Below are 13,027 nucleotides of genomic sequence, written 5' to 3'. Positions count from 1 at the left end.
CTGTACGCATGGTAATTTCGTTCTAGTTCTTTATTCGCCCAGAAATTATCCTGGACGGGTTTGAGGGCTAAAAACCTTCGACAACAGTTTCAGCAGACCGTGAAATCCTATTGCTTGGCAGACGGCGGTACAACAAACAATGAACAACAACAAAGCAGAAAAGAAACATGGCATTTGAGAGAAAAATTGCATATAATGAGTACGAACAACAGTGCAAAACAGAAATAAAATGACGTAACAGTGCATATAGAAAAAAATTACAAGAATGAACAGTTTGGCAGTTGAAAGTATAAACAACGTATAAGACAATTATAAAATAGTGTAAATTATCTGGAACACAATTTGCATGAGTATACAGAGTGTAGCTACGAACCAAGTGAGAACAAAAGTCTACTTTGTACTCAGGAAAAGTATGTAAGGCAAATTGTGCTGCAACGTCTGAAATGTATAGTTATTGCAGAACCTTGGAATAAACCTTAATCCTATGCTTCGAGTATATGCGTGGTCCTGGTTTGATTTAAACATGCAATAGCTGTTCGAAAGTTCTTGAAGTTGTCAGAGGAGAAGTAAAATGATCGTAAGAATAGGAAAATATACCTGTAGTGCAGTTGATGATGCTGTATTTGTAATGCAGTCTAGGTTGAAGAAAAATAATCTATATTTGCCAAGTTTCTAACAGTCTTTTTTTGCAGGCTCTGTAGCTTGCTAATGTTAGCTTTTGTAGTCCATACGAGGCTACGGTAACTTATGTGAAGCAGGAAGAGCGCTTTGTAAATTTGTAATATAACGCAGAAATGCCGTTAGTAGGTATCAACGTGCTGGCTTTTTCTTAGACACGTATGTTGTGAGCAATCTTTGGCGGCTCACAGTGCAAGCGGACGTTTTTACGCACGAGCTGCTTAAAGGGACAGACCACTGGAATTCAGGTCTCGATTTTGTTTTCGCCACAGTGGACAGATTGATGTCTAAAATGTTCGATTCTTTGACGGTTTTGTTATAAACGCTATAGAAACTTTTTACCGGGAATTTTTCGATCAATGCGTGCGCCCGTTTTTATGTAGTCCGATGCTGAAAACCATGAGCAGTGACCGCGATGACGCCTGGTGGTCGACAAAAAAGACGCACCGAAAACAAATGTAACTTTCACTCCTCCGATCCCTTCCGGCCTCTCTCGTCCAGCCCAAGTTCTAACTCACAAGGCGCGAGCCGGTGCAGCGTACACACCAGACATCCTGAGTCAATGGCGCCGAACCAAGATCAGCTGCCCCAACTGCCCTGCTGACTCCGTTGACCTGCAACACTTGATCTGGACCTGTCCTGGCACGGCTGGCCTCTGCGCACGCTACACATCTGCTCACCACATTCAGAGTTACGAAGACTGGACATCCCCCAATACCAACGCCAAGCGCAAGCTTAGTGCCCTGCTAGACTTCATGTCGGAGTCTGGCGCCCTCAACCTCACCTAACCCACCCCCTTCCCCTCTAGGCCTCAGGTCATCCTCATGAATAAAGGTTTATGAATGAATGAATGAATAACTTTCACTCGCCAGACAGTAATCAGACATTTTTATGCGTACAGTAACGTCATTTTCAGTTTCACAATCAATGCTGTTACGGAACAATAACGCACGCCCTCGTCGATGAAAGTTTTAGTGGGCACTGTCATTGCTTTATTCACGAATTGCAAACACTGTGGCGCCATCTAGTGGCTAAACCTGAAAGCATACCTCTCGCGGTGCGACCCTCTAGGCCTAGAGGGAAAGGGGGTGGGTTAGGTGAGATCTAGATCCCCTCTAGGCCTCAGGTCATCCTCATGAATAAAGGTTTATGAATGAATGAATGACCCTCTAGGCCTCAGGTCATTCTCATGAATAAAGGTTTATGAATGAATGAATGAATGAATGAATAAATGAATGAATGAATGAAAGCAGGGGTGGTTTTTATTTAAGGACGCACTGGATAGAGCGCAAAATATAATAAATTATGGCAAGCACTCCTAGAAGAAAAAAGAACAATGTGAAGTTACGAATATCAGCGATATTTTGCTGACATGTAGTCACGTGGTGGGCTACACTGAAAGTACTGGGGTTCCTCCGCTAGATAGCGCCTCGGTTGTTTTTATGCGATTTTGAATGGGAAATTAAAATTGTAAAGCCTCTCTTCTTTGGTATTGTAGTGCTCGATCTGTACTATATGAGGCAAGATCTTATCATCTCCACCATAATCTCATGACATATTTTGGCCAGTGTTCTGTCCCTTTAAGCCATGATTTCAGTATTATACATATATGGCTCGTCCCTATAATACGTTTGTCTTCGAAAAAGCGCAGCGAATTCCGCATCGCAAACTAGAAATTCAAGCACGGCAGCAGGCGCAACTGTCCCCGCGATCTCAAGTCGGAGAGCCATCTTTGTCATTGCTTTGAAATGTTGCCAGACATTTACGTTTTCGCAATTTGAATAAAATATCTATTTTCTGGACGCAACATCAGTTACTCTACAATGCAAATAATTTGAGACATATGGCAGCCAGTTTAAGAATTAGAAGCCATGTTTTATTTTCAGTCATTCCACGCATAACATACCGTATAACTCGAGCTTGATAGGTTCCTAAAGTTCACGTATTGTCAGGACTAAATTTCTGCGCGTAAGACGGAGAGGATCACGTGACAACAAGGGTGACGTAGAACAAATTATTCTTACACCGTGCGTAGAACATACGACATGGCTACGTATTTTTGTCTTGGGCCTGCTTGCCCTCCCAACAGGCCTTTTTTTTTTCGTACATTTCCCCTCGTCTTTCTGGCGATCGGGTACTTTGAACGATGGAGCAAGGGCAGGCCTATAGAAGGAAGCGTACGCAATAGCTGCGCCCTTATTGCTCAAACGTATTTCTTCCCTGTTATTTATTTTATGTGTGCTGTTACCAAGGAAGATCTTTCTGAGGTGCTGTGCGCGCGCTGAAAAGCTCAGTCCTCAGTTTTGTGGCTGATATCAAATCTTCATTTCATTTATTTGTGTACGCGGAATGAGCGAGCTCCGCTCACATTCTCCCGCGCACCTTTTCGCGTGCGGTTCAGCACGTATACATTAAACAGCCCAATTGGTTCTTAACACGCAAGGTAAAATGGCGCAAAGACGGGGCGAGGTTCCGCTTGCCCAATATAGGAAGTTTGGTAGCGAATTAAAACAGAAAAAAATATGGAAGAGGGGAATTCGTTAGCTGAACGATCCTATATTCTATTTTCTTGTAGGCCTTCATGCATTTCATTCCTTACTATAGTTTCCTGGCTGAAAGTTTCTGAAAAACCTCTTGTAGGAACTTTAACTTGCTGTGGTGCTCAGTCATTGTTCTTTTCAATTTTACATTTTTTTCCATGAAAGCTACCGCATTGGCTGCTCCACCTTTTGATTACCTCGGCCTAGGCACTGACTTTTCGCTCTAATGCGAGGAATGAAACGTAACGAAATATTAAGGCGAAAACCTTTAATGGCTCATTGTGGTCGTCAAAAAAAGTGTCACGCTTTTGGCGGCTCCGCTACTAAAAAAAAAAATCAATTATTAAACCTTCTCTGCCACCGGGGCATTGAACCTTCATCTCTTGGATCTCCAACCTAGCGCCTCACTAATGCGACACGCCCCGGATATGTTTTTCTTTATTGCATAGAAGTACTTTGAGCAATTTAACCAGGTCACATTCCGCAACATGCCAATACACAGTCACACCCAGAGGTTTTGGATCATACCAGGTGCGACACTGCTTCAAAAAGGGACCGGTTCTTGTATGCATTTTTCGGGTGTCTATGAATTGTCGCGTCCGAAAAAATCCGCCGGGGTGGTGCAGTGGTGAGACGCCCGACTACTGTCCGGAATACCCGGCTTTAAACCCGACCTCGGCGGCTGCGTTTTAATGGAGGAGAAACGAAGAGGCGTCCGTGTGCTGTGCGATGTCAGCGCACGTTAAAGATCCCCAGGTGGTCGAAATTTATCCATAGCCCTCCACTACGGCTCCTCTTTTTCACTTTAGACTTTAACTCCCCCTTTTCTCCCTTCCCTTGCGGCGCGGTTCAGGTGTCCACAGACACAAGTGTGACAGATACTGCGCATTTCACTTCCTGTGAACCAATTATTTTTAATATTATGAGTTTTCGCGCAGGCTGGAAGCGCTCAATACAAGCTCTTTGCTGTTGCTGTCATTTCATGTTGGAAATAAAATTTTTAGCTCCTCTTTTCCATCCTAATTAACTATATGGCTGTTGTCCAAATACGTTTTGTCGCTGCAAGTCGCTGCAAGTCTAATTTTCCATAATGATTGTGCATTTGCCAACAACCAGAAAGCTTGCAATTTAGACGCAGTTGCTTTAATCGCCGCTGGTGCCGCCACCATTCGTAAACACTCGAATTTTGACCAATCAAAACCGCCGTTTTTTGATACATGGGCCCTAAGGGAAGTTTCACAACTGGTAGTATTGAGGAGCTCTGATTACACCAGCATCGAGCCCTCACGCCCTGGATCCAGAAACGCTCCTCAAAATTCGCCTTGTCTACTGTGAGAATGATAGCGAGATTCCACGTGTGAAAGATAATGCGCCTTTTCTTTCCTGTAGATGAATTATGCGTTTAATAAAACTTTAATGCGTTAAAAAATGTTTGGTGGTGGTGAAAAACTTTATTTGGTGGAGCCGGGAAATACTCGTTACAAGGGCTGGGCCGGCTCCTGATCACGGGTGGTGGCCAGCAGGCAGTGCCTGACGGCGACCGCTTCAGCCCAGTCGACCAGTCTCCTTTGTGGAGCCGGTTCTGAGCTGGAGACCGCGATCTCCCAAGCCTCGTTGTCCGTAAGGCGCCATTCGGCCGGTGGTTGAAACTCCGGGCATCTGAACATATGTTCGAATGTAGCTCTCGGGGCCTCGCAGAGGGAACATTCGGACTGATGAGTAGAGGGGGAGAAGAGTGCCAGCAGTGCTGGGGAGGGAAAGGTGCGGGCTTGAAGGTGTCTCCATGTTATTTGTTGTGGTTTAGTTAAGGAGGGGTGTGGGGGAGGGTAGTGAAGTCTTTCAGACCGGTAGTGTAGTGTAATGTCGTTGTAGGTGATCAGCCGATCTCTAGCACTGCCTAGGTTCTCGGTATGTGTTGCTCGGTCGACGTATGCTCGAGCAGCACAATTGGCCGCTTCGTTACCGGGGTTGCCCGAATGGGCTGGTACCCAGACAAGGTCTATGGGTTGGGGTGTTTGAACGTTGGTAGTTGAAGATTTTGTGAGAGGCAGCATGTAGCTGGCCTCGGGCGAAATTTTGTATGGCAGTTTTAGAATCGCTGAGGATAAAGGTGGCAGTGGAAGAGACTATCGCGATGGCTATAGCGGATTCTTCCGCTTCTACGGACGTTCGGGTAATGATAGAGGCTGATGTGATGTGTTCGAAGCGGCTGGATACAACGCATATCGCATAAGCTGAGCGGTGTGGATATTGTGCGGCGTCCACGTAGACCGTGTCGGGTTCGTTCGCATGTGCTCTGTGTAGGGCACGTGTTCTCGCTTTCCGTCTGGCCTGGTTATGAAGGGGATGCATGTTTTTCGGAAGTGGGTGGACAGTGAGGTGATCGCGGACTGTCTTTGGAATTGCATAAGTTTCTACGGGAGGTGCACCTAACGGTCTAAGTTGGAGAAAGGAAAGAATGTGGCGACCAGTTGGGGTAGTGGAGAGCCGTCCTAGTTGGGCGATCCGGTGGGCTTCCACCAGTTCGCTGAGGGTATTATGAACTCCCATGCCTAAGAGTCGATAGGTTGCGGTGCGCTTAGGTAAGCCGAGAGCTGCCTTATAAGCCTGTCTGATGAAAGCATCCACCTTGTCTGTCTCTGTTTTTGTTAGATATAAATACGGAAGCGAGTAAAGAATGCGGCTTATAATAAATGCGTGTGCTAAGCGTCTGAGGTCATGCTCGCGCATTCCACAGTGCTTGTTGGCTATACGTTTGATTAGGCGGGTGATCTGATGTGTTGTGTTAGTCAGTCTGGAGAGTGTATCCGTGTTAATGCTGTTGTCTTGTATGAACATACCTAGTATTCGAAGTTTGTGAACTTGTGATACTGGCTGACGAGCAAAGGGGGTTGGTGGTGTTTCCGCGGGCTTGGGTGGAGTATCAGGAGCTCGGATTTGGTGGAGGAACATGCAAGGCCTATTGAAGCTGCGCATCTTGACACCATGTCTGCCCCCTCCTGAAGAGTTTCTTCCATGCTACCTACATTCCCAGTGGTGGTCCACAGGGTGATATCATCTGCATATAGAGAATGGGAGAGGTTTGGGATCTGTGACAGCTTTTTAGCCATGTGGATGAGTGTGATGTTAAATAAAAAAGGGGAAAGGACTGATCCCTGCGGGGTGCCTCTATTACCGAGGGTAGAAGTGGGGGATTTTAGGGGACCGAACCGAATTTCTGCTGTGCGATCCCGGAGAAATGCTGAAATGTAAGCATGTGTTCGGTTTCCCACATTCAGAGTGGATAGTGCATCCAATATAGAGGAGTGATAGACATTGTCAAATGCCTTTTGCAAGTCTAGAGCCAGCAATGCTCTTGTGCGTTTACAGCGTCGGGGATGGAGAATTTCTTCTGATATCTGTAGCATGACATCTTGGGTGCATAGGTGGCTGCGGAAACCCAGCATTGTGTGAGGAAAAAGGTCGCGGGTTTGCATGTGTGTATGTAGCCGATTCAAGACAACGTGTTCAAAAAGTTTACCAAGACATGAAGTTAGCGAAATGGGCCTAAGGTTTGAAAGAGTGAGCGGTTTGCCGGGTTTAGGTATAAGATAACCTGAGCGTGCGTCCAATCTAAGGGAAGCGTTCCCTCTTGCCAGTGTTTGTTAAAGAGTTCTGTTATTGCCTGGATGGAGTTTTCATCGAGGTTTCTAAGTGTTTTGTTCGTGACCTGATCGGCTCCTGGAGCAGACGTAGTGCGGAGTTGGAGCATGGCTGCTCTGACTTCATACTTTGTGATGTCTTCGTCTAGCTCATGGTTTTAGATTCCAAGGTACTGTGGTAAGGGTGTCCTCGGTGTGGTTGTGAGGTATGTATCTTTTAAGGATTGAATGATGTTGTCGTTGTCCATGTCTATGCCATGGATAAGACGCGTCACATTTTTCTGCTGTACATTCTTGGCATGATCGGGCTCAAGAAGGCATCGTAGCAACCGCCACGTGTCCTTAAGTCCTAGGTTTCCAGCAAAGCGGTCGCATACTTGACCCCATTGCTGGTGACTGAGCTGTGCCGCGTGCGTCTCCATTTCCCTTATGAGAGCGCAGATGCGTAGCTTCAGGGCGCGATTGTGTTTGTTTTTAAGCCATCGCTTCTGTAGCTCGAGTGAGCTTCCCACATGTGGAGTAATCGGCTGTCAATCACCTCCGAGGTTTGTGTGCACGGCATTTCCGATGTGGCCATGTTCACGTCCTTGTTGAGGTTAGCCAGCCAATTTGTAAGGTGGTCTATCTGCTTCGGGGCCGCGGTACGAAGATCTGGGCTTTTCACGCACTACCAGACCTTAAGGACAATGATCTGTGCAAACAATGTGCCGCAAAAAGGACCCTCAACCACATAATTTCGGAGTGCCCACTATACCCAGGGATAGGACTAAATATAACAGGCAGAAAAGCCTGGGATACCCAGCTGCGAAGCGCGGACCCTGCGATCCAGCACCGCACCTTTGATCTGGCGGAAGAGGCCGCAACAAGCCAAGGGCTACCTGCCAGCCTTTAATCCGCGGGCGCATGACTCCCCGTCTTCCCCGGCACGCGTGCGGGGGGCGGCGATGAGGACGCCCATTTGCGATGTAAATAAAATTAGCTGTGGCTCTGTTCTGGTTAAGCCTGAGTGACTGTGAAAGCGATACCTCCCAGGCTGCGCTGGGCTCTGCTGGTGCTTTGGCATGACTTCGCCTTTTGTGCAACTAAAGGATTCACTCTGGACACAACATGGTTTCTACTGTTTGTTTATTCTAATGAACACGCTTTGGGGGTCCGTAAAGTAGAGACTCTTGGCATGAACACTGGCTCGCTCACTGAACTTGTAGAACGCCGCCGGGCTCGCCATTCTGCGGCATGTGCGCGTTGCTTAGCCAACCGCTCTTGACTTTCATCTGTCTCCTCGGCACGGCGCCGGCGTTTGCGCGCAGCACGTCGCTCCAGCGACGCCTTGTAAAACTCCTCAGACATTACTAAGCGGAGCTACAGTGGCGGAGCGCGACTGCGGTGCCCCGTTTATCCTCTCCTAGCGAGCGCCCTCACGCGGCGGGCCGAGGAGGCCCTCACGTGGTAGCCGCCGCGCCGAGCGAAGGAACGACTACGGCAAAAGAGACGAGTTGGAGCCCCTGCTCTGATTGATTGATTGAAACTTTAATTTCCACCGATTTAGGAGGCCCCCTACTCCCCGCTCCTGGCACGCAGGCCTGAGGAACGGGGGCAGGAACCCCCGCGACTAAGGACTGGCGAATATACATTGGTTATTCGCGGCCTCAGCCGCCAGGCGGACGGCTTTCTGCTGGTCAGCGGGGACGTCGCTTCGCAGCAGGGTTACCCAGGCTTCTCTACTTTTAAAGTTGTCCCTAGCGCCCGGAGACTTAGTGCAGTCCCAAAGTATATGGTCGAGGGTCCCCCTCGCTTCGCAGGCTTTACATTTATTGTTTTTTCTCTCATCTATCTGGGTGTGAAACAACCAGACAGGGTTCAGGAAATTTCCGGCTTGTAATCGCCGCCAGGCTATGGCCTCTTTATTATTTAAGCTAGGATCCGGTGGCGGCATCAGACGTCTTCCTAATCTATAATTTTCGATTATTTCTTTATAGATTTGCAAACGTTCGTCCATTGCCTGGCAGTCGGGCGGCTCCGCGTATGCCCGGAAGTAGAGATCTCGGGCTAAAACATAGGCCGCCTCGTTGCCAGGGACGGACGTGTGCTGCGACCCAAATTAGGGTGATTTTGCGATCGATTTTAGTTGCAGCTTTTAGAATGCGGGCGGCTTCTTGCGAGACCCTGCCTTTTCCGATATTCCAGGGAGCAGTTTTACTGTCGCTAAAGATCAATCTAGATTTCGTTCCGACGCAAGCGAGCACGCCACCATCCGAAGCAGAAACATAGACACGGCTGAAGAGGAGGGGCCCCTGCTCTCCTCTGATCGTGACATCACGCTGTCACGTGGTAGCCGGAGCGAAGGAGCGACCTCCACCAATGGCAGAAAAGTGCTAGCTAGCAGTATTGCTTTCGCAATAAAAAGCTGCGCAACCAACAAATCAACCAATGAATATACGCAGCTGACTCCACCGTGTGTCCGATCGAGTCGTACGTGCGCCTTTTCATTTGCCGCTTCCTCGAACGCCGCACCACACAGCTGACAGAAGCAGACCCAGATGTCTAGACGACGTTTGTACAGCAGGCATCAGCGGCGTTTAAAATTGATTTACAGGATAGAAAAGGCGCGGTATCTGCCACAATGTTGCGCGTACACATGTACCATGCCATAACAAAAGGAAAGAATGCGGAAGAGTAGTCACCCTCTTTACTCAAAGCAACCTTACCCCGCCATGTTCACAATAAATGGTTGTTGTTGCGACTGTAGGAAGAATGAAAGGAAACTGCACGTAGCTGAGCCGATTGGTTTATAGAAAGGGAAAGGCGCGGTTACTGACACTTGTTTTCTGTGGACGCCTCAACTGCGCCGTAAGGAAGGGAGGAAGGAGGGGGTGAAAGTGGAAAGAGAGAAAGAGGAGCCGTAGTGGAGGTCTACGGAGTAATTTCACCACCTGGGGATCTTTAACGTGCGCTGACATCGCACAACACACGGACGCCTCCTCGTTTCGCCTCCATCGAAACGCAGCCGCCGAGGTCGGGTCCACCTCCACTGCCTCTGATTTAAAACTGGTTTATTTATAGAGAAGGAAAGGCGCGGTAACTGTCTCACTTGTTTTCTGTGGACACCGCAACCGCGCCATAAAGAAAGGGAGGAAGGTGGGAGTGAAAGTGGAAAAAGAGAAAGAGGAGCCGTAGTGGAGGGCTACGTGCGGACAGAAGAGAGAAAGTAGAGAAGAAAGAAAAAGAAGAGGGAGAGAAAGACGCGCGCCGCAACAGCCATCGTCCACCACCTAAGCGGTGGCGGGCAATGATGGCCTACAACAAATAATTCGCTGGCAGGCTAGCGCCCGCCACAGGCGGCGTTGACCTACCAATCACAGCCCTTTAGGGCTAGGAACAGCCAACCTTGTGGCTGTTCCTAGTCCTAGGGTGGCTGTTCCTTGCCCTACAGGGCTGCAATCGGTAGGTCAACGCCGCCTGCGGCGGGAGCTACCCTGCCACCGCTTGTGGCTGTTCCTGCCCATATGGGGCTGGGACTGGTAGGTCAACGCCGCGCTCGGCGAGGGATAGCCTCCTACAGAATTTTTATCTGTTGTAAGCCGTCATTACACCCGCCACTGCTTAGGTGATGGACGATGGCTGTTGCGGCCCAGTCTTTCTCCCCCTCTTTTTTTTTCTTTCTTTCCTACTTTCTCTCTTCCACCCCGCCGGGGTGGCGCAAGTGTTTACGGCGCTTGACTACTGTTCCCAAGGACGCGGGATCGAATCGCGGTCTCGGCGGCAGGTTTTCCATGGAGGGGAAAAGCAACGCGCCTGTGTGGTGTGCGTTGTCAGTGCACGTTAAAGAACCCCGGTGGTCGAAATCTCTCTTCTGCCCGCACGAGGCAGCAGAGATGGCGCAGCTGCAGAGCCAGTAGCAATCCCATGCATTTTCTTTTCCATCTTCCAATAGCCACAGCAACACAAAAATGCGTAGCAGATTGCGGCAGCCAGGCTCTCGCCTTTCACCACTTTAGTCGCCAAAGTGAATCGTAATTATTTATGTCGTCGTCTAGTTTGTTTTGACTGGTCCGCTTTGAATGCGTTCAGATATGCTTTAAACAGCTGTGAACAGACCTCATTGAGGATGCAGACGTCCCGTCCTTTCCACAAGCTTTTAGCGAGGTGAAGCACGCTGCGCTAGCAACAAATCTTTTTGCTAATAAAACTGCTTTGCTTGGCAAGAGTCAAAAGCTCATTACTGTTTTCTGTTCTATTTACTAGCATACACCCCTGCATATGTAAAGCCCAAAAGTAATTTTCGACTTACGTAGAGGAAAATCGAAATGTCGTTTTGCAGAAACAAGAACACTTGGCATTGCTAAGCTGGCAGAAAAATAAAAGGTAGGCAGCTCTAAGGCCTCGCGCGTAGGGTGAAAATCCACGCCCCTCCCTCCAGGACCCTTGGCCTAACTGTCAGAAACGTTAGTCCTAGCTAGGCAGGCAAGCTAGTCTGACTTATTTAAATTAAGTCTTTGTATTTATTTTTTTTTCGAAGAGTTTGCCACAAGGCATAAGTTGAGAAAGGGGGAATGGGATGCAGGCTTTGTATTTATCGCAGATAGTTTAGGGCGAGGAGGTGGTGAAGGGTGGCAGGTCTTGGCCCTACGGGGCGGGGGACGGTAGGTCAACGCCGATTGCAGTGGTGGCTAGCCAGCCACCGAATGTTTGTCTGTTGTAAGAAGTCAGTGCACCCGCCACCGCTTAGGTTGTGGGCGACGCTGTTGTTGCGGCGCGCGTCTTTCTCTCCCTCTTCTTTTTCTTTCTTCTCTATTTTCTCTTCTGTCTGCACGAGGCAGCGGAGGTGGCTCAGCTACAGAGCCAGTAGGAGGCCCGTGAATTTTCGTTTACTTCTTCCTACAGCAACAACAGATAGTTAACAGGGGAAGAAGCGGTGATGGGTGATTGTTCCTGGCCTTACGGGTCTGGGACGTTAGGTCAACGCTGCATGCGGTGGGGGCTATCAAGCCCCCGAATTTTATATGTTGTAGGCCGTCACTGCACCCGCCACTGCTTCGGGGGTTGACGACGGCTGTTGTTGCGGCACGCGTCTTTCTCTCGCGCTTCTATTTCCTTTCTTCTCTATTTTCTCTTCTGTTCGCACGAGGCAGCGGAGGTGGCTCAGCTACAGAGCCAGTAAGAGTCCTTTGCATTTTCTGGCCCTTCTTCCTACAGCCAAAACAACAATTCAACAACAAAATGGTTAACAATTATTAACGCAAAAGCGTTACTTCGTTATGTTTGCAGATTTCTGACCGCAGACCCTGTCCGCAGACCGTGTAAGCAGACTGCTGCGAACTGCTGAATGCTTCGTCAGCGCCAAGTGTGCCCGCCTCCGCTCTGCTCGTCGTTATCACCAAGCGTCACGGCAGCCTCTGCTTGCAGCTTTCCTTTCGTTCTCGTTTTTCTTTGGCTTGATATACAAACCCAAGCCACGCAATAAACCTTGTTCTTTCGGCCCTGTTCGGTTCGGAACAGTGGCGACGAGGACTCCCCTAACACAAGGGTCTGTCGATAGTAGCCAGGCCTTGGACCTGTCTGCAGCCATGGGCCACCACCGGCCAGAGTTCGACGACGTGAAAGTTAAGTGGCAATCGTATCTCGTCAAAGTTGAAGCCTATTTCGATGCTAACCAAGTAACTGACGATGCAAGAAAAGAGCTGTGCTAGTCTCCGCGCTTGGGTCAAGAACCATTGATATTCTTTGCAGACAAGTCGCCCCACAGAAGCCAAACTCGCTGAGCTATTGGTCAGTAGCGGACGAATTAAGCAAGTACTACGACCCTACGCCGAACGAGGTTTCAGAAAGCTTCAAGTTCTTTCACCGGTAACAGCACGAAGGGGAGCCAGTACAAGATTTCATTGTCGAAATACGACGAATCGCTCAGAACTTCAACTTTGCAACAATGCTTGACAGGATGTTGAGAGACCGCATCGTATGTGGCGTCGGCTCGAATAACCTGCAAAAACAATTGATAGCAAAAAAGGATCTTACCTTAGCAGAAGCGACAGCACTTGCGATAGCATCCGAGCATGCAGAGCTTGATTCGCAGAAAACAAACCACAAAGCAGGCTCCACTAACTTGCTAGCAATAAAGGTGCCGCGGCGTTGGCGCGGGAAGCGGAACGCGAGTGACAAGTGGTGGTGGTG

This window comes from Amblyomma maculatum, chromosome 8 (assembly GCF_055883805.1).
Source record: "Amblyomma maculatum isolate TAMU_Amacu chromosome 8, ASM5588380v1, whole genome shotgun sequence".
Classification (NCBI taxonomy): Eukaryota; Metazoa; Arthropoda; class Arachnida; order Ixodida; family Ixodidae; genus Amblyomma; species Amblyomma maculatum.
The sequence above is the reverse complement of the archived record's forward strand: the minus strand, read 5'-3'. Positions refer to the sequence as shown.